The 9,463-nt window shown below is 33.6% G+C and overlaps 1 pseudogene; it reads left to right on the forward strand.

Annotated features, from left to right (window-relative positions):
• Positions 1-4,007: 4,007 nt before the first annotated feature.
• Positions 4,008-4,528, forward strand: LOC149140067 (E3 ubiquitin-protein ligase ATL23-like; annotated as a pseudogene).
• The last annotated feature ends 4,935 nt before the right edge of the window (positions 4,529-9,463 follow it).

A 9,463-nucleotide genomic window follows, 5' to 3' on the forward strand; every position in this document is an offset into this window, starting at 1 on the left:
AACTGGACTTGACTCAATTAACTAAGCTAACTAATCACAACTCAATATTACAATTCACTATTATATCTTTAACTGATGGATAAATCCTTCAATCAAAGGAGAAATTGTTGCATGTCCTCACATAGATGAATTAATTAACCAATTTACAAACAACTGTTAACATCATTTTCGAATTTTACTTCCTATGTTTAGTCCAGGGACTGACTAAAATAAGAAGGGATCCCGAAATGCTATTTTTAGAAAATCCATTGTTAGCACTTTCACTTTTCACTCATTGTTGCTAAAATCCACAATGGCTGAATTGCTATTTATAAACCGGCGATTTATAGCAGTGTTATTTTTAGCATTTCTTGTTGCAAATCTCAACACAATCTACACACTGAAAATAAGAACTAAGCTTTTGTATAAAGGAGCATATGCATATATGGTCTAGGTACTTTCTTATAATTTGCAACCCATTATAGATCCATCTTCACCACGAATCTAGAAAGGGCCTAGAGGGATCAAACATCTTAAGATACAAATTATTTCTAGAGTGCAAAAATTGAAAAAAAAAATTGCACTTCAATAATTTCAGCACTTATAAATTTCTAGTTAAGATGGGCTTTTGAATGCCTGAATAAATTCAATTCCTTGAAATTTTAGTTAAACACATGGATTGAGTAAACCTAAAAATATAGTGCCAAAATGTAGAATAGTTTTTATACTTTCTTTATGACTTATATTAATTTTTTTTATTATTATTAATATTTTATTTATGATTTGCATTTATTATTATTATTATTATTATTATTATTATTATTATTATTATTATACGCATCTTTGTGTTACTTCTTAATTAAATTACTCTTATTTACCTCTTTTCATTAGACATTGAAATATTTTATTATGGTGAGTGTATGTACAAGACTAGTAAAGGTTGTTCACAAGAAATTCATTACAATATTGGATTTAAGCCCGGGTATCTATTATTCCCTACCCCTTATGACATTTACACTGATAAATTTGAACAGTATTTACAAGATGCAATATGTGTTGGCCGCTCACTAGTATCATCATAATTCTTCTCCTTTACGCTCAATATATTGTTCTTTTAGTAAAGAGTAAGGATGATCTCGAAAAACAACTAAGAATCTTCTAATATTGTTTCTCCAAGATGGGTATGATTGTTAACATGGATAAGACTAAAGTCATGATAATTAAATCCAAAAAGATTAATTATGACAATTTCATTTACGATAATGGTTACATGGGGGAAGTTCCTTCATATAGATATATGGGAATCAACATCAATCATCAGTTCAATTGAAATTACAGCGTTGAGAAAATGATGAGTGGAGGGTGGAAAACTTACTATGGGTTTGAAAACAATTCCAGGTCAATAGATCTTTGGATTTGGGATAATAAAAGTTCCTCTTTGAGGCTCTTATCCCCCTCTTATTTTATATGGATATAAGGTTTTGTTTCATGATATATCCAAAGAATAAAAAAGGAATATTGAGTAGATCAGAAAGAATTTTATAGCCTACAACCTCAAGATTAAAGGATGTACTCCTTACCCTATCCTCTTGATTGAAGCTAGCCTTTCCCATATTGAAAGCATGACCATGATGAGGTATATCATGTATAAAAATACGTTATACAACATGGAAGCCAAGAGGGTTCCTAAAATTTATTCTAGTTATAGTCAAAACCCCCACTTTTAGCTCAAGCGAGGATGGCATAAGGATGCCCAATCTTGGCTAGACCATTCAGGGATAAATGAGGAGATCATCTTGCAGGATAAGTATAATATTAAAAATATTATTACTTCCAAATTTAAGGAGAAGTTATGAAGTCGTAGAGAGTTAGAGGGAAGAATGAAGCTAGAATATTATAAGGAGGTGATAAACTGTAATCTTGAAAACCATAATTACTTATGTGGCTTGACTAATGTTGAGAAGAAAATGAACATTGCTAAGATAAGAACTAATTTTATGAGCTCCATAGTGAAATTGGGTATTGGTCTATTCCCACAATGTCCTAGGAAAGAAGAAATAGTTTGTGCGATACTAAGAGGGTTGAAAATGAAAATAACCTTCTCTTAGACTTCTCGGCTTATAGTCAAATTTGTTCTAATTTTAAAAATATCGATTACAACACAAACCTTCTTGACCTATTAAGGGAACAAAACTATGGTGAATCAAGAATACTTCTCTCACTTCTCTTTAAGCATAGAGATAATATGTTAAAAATATTCGTTAAATTTCTTAGATTCTTAAGTTTGGATAAACCACATTGGTCTTAGTAGACTTTAATTATCATCATCACCTATCATCTTTTATATATATATATATATATATATATATATATATATATATAAAGTTTTAAATTAAAATATTTTTAAAAGTACAAGAATTATACATCTTCCTCACATTCAAGGTGAAAATATAAATTTATTTTTTAAACTTCTAATTACTTCAATTTTTTTTCTTTAAAGTTGATATAAAATTGTGTTAGTTCACATGTACATAGAAATAATGTCTTTTGGATTAAGAGAGAAATATTTTTAAGACATCTCTTTTAATATCAATAGCTAACTGTGGGAGTATTCATTTTGGTTTTTTATTATACTTGACATGGTTTATTATTTAGAGAATAATTTGTTTTTATTTTAAAAAGAAAACATCTCAAGTCAAGGTTCACCATGGAAGGAAATATACATCTCCCTCATACAAGAGGGCACACCAACTAACCAAGCACGCACATGAAAGTAGAATTATTGATGTTTTATAATGCTTTTAATTAAAACTAATTTTTTTTTACTGTAGGTAATATTATTCTTTTTTTTGGAGGAAAATAATATGCCACCCTCTAAACTTTAAGGCTATAGTAGCTTGAGGGCTAGAGTGAAGTTGTAAGTATATTCACTTACAAAACTCAAACGCAATACAACAATATTCATCTAGGTATTATAGCTCATTATGTCACTCGCTGGGATTTGAATGTCAGTAGAGAAAAATAACAACCATTAAAATAACTCTAATTGATACGTTGTTTTCTTATTTAAAAAACATTTTATCTTTATTTTAAAAAAATTATATTTAAACTGAAAAATAAATAATCAACACAAACATTAATTAATCCAACCAAATCAACTTATCATTTATTTATTCAAATAACGTTGCTTGGGTTAAGCTAAGTCGTACACTATGTAACCACTAATATGTCCAAATTCAGAGGACAAAAAAATTCTGCAATCTCATTAATTCGTTAGTTAAATTGTAAATCTAGTAAAGTAAATAGAATCAAATGCCATAAATCATGCCTAAATTGCAGTTTCAAGATGCCCAAATATATTAACCGCCATTTGAATTAAAGCTTCCCCATGAAAACGAAACAGGAAATGGGGAAAGATGGTTGGCAATTAGGCTACGCTGTCAAGCTTAACTGAAACAATTAATTGAGGAGTCTATACTGTCACGCCACGTAAAGTGGTGAAACCAATCAGGGGTATAATGCTATTCGAGTTCAAGCATTCAATGCTTTAAGCTGGAGACACTTGATGATTTAACGTAGAGACATTTTGACCATCGACGTGGCAAAAACAGCTTTGTACATTTTCGGCATTTTATGCCAACCGCGCTTTAAGCTTTTTTTTCAGTATGCAAGAGAGCTTTAAGCTTATATTTGAGCCGGTTGGTTAAAGGCGTGGCCACTGGCGAGGTCGGCAAAGAGCGTGGCACCAATTCCTCGTCTTGCTGGGACTGTACCAGTATTCGTAATACCCACCTCTATAGAGATTTTTGTTACTTTTGTTATGTAATTTTTGGGTTATTTATATTAATTTTTTGTCGACCTGTTTCGAAATTATCTAGTGTGATTTACTTTTAAAATAATTATTTAATAAAATTTATCCTCCTAAACCAAGATTTAAATCCAATAAATTCTAGAATGTTCTAGAATATGATATACTTCTTAATACCTTCTACAGAGGTGAAAGAACAGAGAATTGTAAAATTGTGTATATGTTACAGAAAATGTTTATGGTAGTGGTAGTGTCGTTCTTGTTGCTCCGTGTTGGCATGGGGGCCATGGCTTTGGTCTATTTGTGGGTTGGGTGGTACGTTTTCTCCGACGAAAGGAACAACTGGGGGCAACGGTTGTCCGAGGGCAACCGTAAACCTCAGAAGTAGCAGGGCCTCTCGGCAGCTGAGCTCCAGCGGCTGCCTATCATTGAATACGGGAATGCAGAGAAGGGAGACGAGCGTTCCTCAGGGAGTGAAGGAAGAAGCGACGCCGACTGCGCGGTGTGCCTAGAAGTTTTCCAGCGCGGGGACCGTTGCCGCGTGATTCCGGCATGCAGCCACGCCTTCCATGTGCAGTGCGCGGATGCGTGGCTCTCAAAGCGCTCTGTGTGTCCCATTTGCAGGAGGAGCGCCGCTTGCGAGAGGAAGGAAAGCAACGGTGTGAATGATGGCGCTGCTCCGGCTGAGAATATCGTGGTCGACATGCAGAGTCCATAACGCCTAGAGACTACAGGGGTTGAGGCCGTGGCCATCACGTCTCTGTACAGGGAACACGATTTAGCGAGCGAGTCAGTAAGAACAGATTGCGGCGGGTGATTTTAAGTGATCGATTTTATTTAATAAAAAGCAGCCATCGTAGCCGAAATTATGGATACAGGGAGTTTGGTGAGACTGGCTCGTCATTTTGCTTTTATATTCTGGTTAAAGAAATTTTGAGCATTTATTACTGACATCTAATGATGACGTGTTAATGGAGCTTCCCATCACACCGTCAGTCTCGGTTGTTAGATAGTTCGTTAAATGTAGATTTTTTTTAGTAAAGGTCGTTGACAAATGGTTTGTCGCCTTAATGCAACTCATGGAAGTCATTGTCATGATGATGTGTCAATAGTAGTGAAGGTGACGTTGTGATGATGTTTCAGCAGACGTCATTGTCGCAATTCTGATGATGTGAGTATAGGTTTTCTTTGCTATTGTGATGATGTATGAATATTGGTCTATGTGGCTCATGGTGTGCCAAAAGTGGCCATGGGTGCAATTGTGATGATAAGTCAGATAGAAACTTCGACAAAAATTGATCTGAAAACTAGAGGAATATATTTTTGAAGTTCTTTGTATGAGCAAAGGGGTTAATGAAAAGATAGGAGATGGTAGGGATGAATAGAGGTCGTCGTTGCACTTTGATGACGTGTCATAAAGTTTTTTCTATACCATTGTGATAATGTGTGAAATTCTGATAGTGTGTGAAAAAGGTATTTGAATAGAGGTAGCCGCCACAAATGTGATGATGTGTTAATAGAGAAATGGTTGTGTGATGACGTGTCAAGGAAAAAGGGAAAAACTTGCTATGAGTGCTCGTGTTTGGGAATGAGATAGGGAAATGCTAAGCTATGAAAAGCCTTTTTCTGGATATTTAAGTGCTCGTGTTTGGGAATGAGATAGGGAAATGCTAATCTATGAAAAGCCTTTTTCTGGATATTTAAGGTACAAGGTTAAAAGAGAAAGTTGATTAGGTTATGTGTATAATATGAACATTAAAATTAATTACAACAAAAATATGGTTAGCTTTGTTAGCCCATGAAAATTAATTGTTACTTACCTTGTTTCAATCATTTTCATTTCGGGAATGTATTTATCTTTGGATTTTCACCAACACCAACCTTGGTTTTCAGCTTTCAAAGATAGTTAAAGTGAAAAGAGGCTAATTTGTCGTTTTGGGTTGTCATTTTGGGATACAATAAGAGTTGGTTAGTGATGGAGCCTTTCACAATACTTATGAAGAACACACTTATCTGTGTGTTCAAAGTGAATTTTACATTTGTATGGTTGTGTAAACAGAGAAAGCAAAGGGAATAATTAAAGGGTTTTATGTTTGGTGGATGATGCATTATTCCAAAACTACAAGGGTTTTATGTCTATGGTGGATGATGAATTATTTCAAAACTACAAGTCATTAGAAATATGTCATTTTTAGTTTTCAAACCAGTATTATACTTAAATTGAATATATATATTCTTTTCTATATGTAAAATGCTATTGTAATTCTCATACTATGATTTTGTAATACCCCTTGTTAATGTAAATATTAATTTTTTATTGCAACCAAACAAATTATTATTTTTCTCAAAACATACTTTGTTTTTTAATTATGTTATGAGAAGAAATTTTGCAGTTATTAATGTAAAGAATGTCTCTTTAATTAATTAGTCAAAAAGAAGCAGTTACATATTCCAAGAAAAGAAAACCAAATCTTGGAAAGTATTTGAGGAGAAAAATGATCAAGAGGATGGGGATCTGAGATCAAGAGGAAGAGGAAGAGAATTGTGCTGAGAAGTCAGGTAATTGTGCTACCCAAGTCTGGTTAAGACCAAATGGCTGGGGACACTCTTAGTCTTTGAATGAGAAAGAATTCCCTGGAACAAGGATAGCACCGGGGAGATCTACGCTCTTTGTTTAAAACTTCCAACTTACATAGATTAATAAATTCTAACCTATGAAATCAAATAAGTATTGTTCAGTAAGTTTTAATTTCTGATGGTTATTACATTAGAAAAGAGAGGCAATGAATTCTGTGCAAAACTATTTAAATGAAAGTACATGAATGAGAATCAAAGAAAATAACACTTAAGATGGTAGATTACAGTAAATATGTAACTTGTAGCAAATATGAAGATTGTTGTAAATATCTAAATTATAGTAATGTCTAGAATTACAATTTATTTTACCTAAGATAGAATACAGTAAGAGGATAGATCACAGTAAGAGGATAGATCACAGCAAATATGTATTTTGCAGCAAATAAGAAGATTGTTGTAAATATCTAAATTTTGCTAAATGTCTAGAATTGCAGAAAAATAGCTAGACATCAGATAAATATATATTGTGTTGAGTGCGATGGAAAGCAAATGGAAAGCAAATTTCAGTTGAAGAAATTACGAGACCTTATACATAGTGAAATCTTCATTTTAAAAAGATTTTTGAATTTAAAACCCTAGCTGTCTTCCCTGACTCCAAAACCCCAGAAGAATTATCAGGTATGTCGATTCAGTGGGGCACTCGCTGAGGGATTCCATGTGGATGGAATACCTACAAAAGATTACGGGGCTTAGTACATAAATGCTAAAAAACTAAAGGCGCAGTATATAAAAGCCAAATATTCCACGTACTCCGAGCCATAGCCAGAATTGAATCGATACAGCTTCGCTATAAACCATATAAACCCTAGAAACCCATTTAATTCTTCATTATAACGAGATTAAAACAGAGATTTTTTTTAAAGAGAAAAAGAAAAACCGAACAATCTCGACAATTATCATCATTCTATAACGCATCAAAAATACATATGATTTCCACTGTAAATGTCCTTAGTGTCAGACTAGACATAATAGAGAATCTCAACAGAGAATTGATAATGGTATAAATCTAATACATTCTTTTTATGTAAACTCTAGTATGTGAAAACTATGTAAAAGAGAGAACCAGGACTACAAGCAATGGCTGGGCCATTTTAATTTTAAATATAATTTTAAATACAAAACCAGTGTCACGGTGGAACTCTGGCTTCCATTAACCGAGAGCGAAAATGTACAACCATTAACAAAAAAGAACAAGCTATATAGCAAGCCGACCTTCTAGCCATATAAATCTTAAATACGAGATAACTCAATAACTGAAATACCCGGTATTTGGCAGGTTCTTCCTTCAGGAAGACAAACCCTGAAATGGAGTCTCGGCTTCATTATCCTCTGAGGGTTGGGATCAGTGATCAAATTTGAAGGGCAGGTCTTAATTTCATTTAGAAGGGCACATATTCAGGTCGCACTTCTATAATGAAAAGCATAAAAAAAATAGCAATTCAATTGACAACAGTAAATTATTTTCAAATTTCTTTTTATTTTTTCACAGGAAAATGGTGGAACAACAACCCCATGGATGTTGTATATAAGGCAGGTCTGATATGAGCCGGAAAATGGTGGAACAACAACCCCATGGATGTTGTATATAAGGCAGGTCTGATATGAGCCACAACTAATATATCGAATGCATTTACCATTAATGGATAAAAATGAGACCTATATTCCTGCTCCAGTTTAGATAAGGATTAATTTTGTAGGAAATTTTTGTGACCAAAACGTTCAAGCCAATATACAAGTAGCTCAATCAAATTTAAGTTTATTGCATGAACGAAAAAATTTAGTAAAATTCTAAACAGGTTTAGGATTCAACAAACGAATGTACAAATGTGTATATGTTTTTGGTATCTCCTTTTTTAATATGAAAACATACCAGGAATTGGGAATCTGCAAACAAATCAAATCCAGTATGTTAGGAAGCTTGTTGAATGCGCTCCTCTCCAAGCATAAATCGTGCTTAAACCTTGCTTGAAAGTCGTTTGTTGAATGATGAATCTATGCTCCTCTCCAACTTAAATCGTCATCAAACCTTGCTTTAGGCAACCTTCAAGCACAACCCAGTGAAATTACAGACCTAATACATGGCCCATATTGACATCTAGTCGCTCTCAATTGAAACTACCAAATATAATGGTATCAAGGGGTAGTTGTGACATAATAATTAATAAGAACTTCTATCATATGCACAATTAAAAAAAACAACTCGAAAAGAAACTGTTGTTTTTGAAATGGGAACAACTGCCAAATGTAATGGTATCAAAAGGTAATTGTGACATAATAATTAACTAGCATTTGCATCAGATGTTGCAAAGGAAACGCCGTAAGGCATAAATTGAAGAACACAAATACAACACAAGATTACTTTGATAAATAATAAAAATATATTGACCACTCAAATCAATGCCCCATTAACTGGAACCACTTAGTAGACATATCTATCAACATTAGGATTATACACAATGATCAAGAAATTTCCCATATACAAACAACACCTTCCACAACAACCTTTTGTCACGTCCACATTTTAAAAAATGCCTTGGAACATGATTGGAATCTCCCATATTGTCTTTTTCATTATGCAGATAAATCTTCCCTATTGCTATTTTCATCATGAATATTGTTAGTTCATTGTTGTAAGGTGTTAGTGTGTTAAAATATACAAACAGCACGTTCCACAACAACCTTTTGTCACATCCACATTTTAAAAAATGCCTTGGAACATGATTGGAATCTCCCATATTGCCTTTTTCATTACGCAGAAAGTCCTTCGATCAAGTCTTGTGTAATGTGCAAGACTAATCTTTGTGGGGAAGTCACCGTTGTACACTATGATCCTTTAGAGCCTTTCAGGATTTTAGACTCTCTTTCAAAATGTTGGTATTTATATCGGGGCCTACCTTCTAAAGAGTGGTTGTTACCGACGGAGTCACAGATGAGGCTTTATTTAATGAGCAAGGAATATTTTCCCTCGTACTCCAACTTTAGAGTACAAGACACTAAAAAAATTATGCAGCTGAAAGTGATCCATCTTCAAGATATTTT

This window comes from Pinus tabuliformis, chromosome X (genome assembly GCF_031772625.1).
Source record: "Pinus tabuliformis cultivar Carrire ecotype Pingquan chromosome X, CPIR1, whole genome shotgun sequence".
Classification (NCBI taxonomy): domain Eukaryota; kingdom Viridiplantae; phylum Streptophyta; class Pinopsida; order Pinales; family Pinaceae; genus Pinus; species Pinus tabuliformis.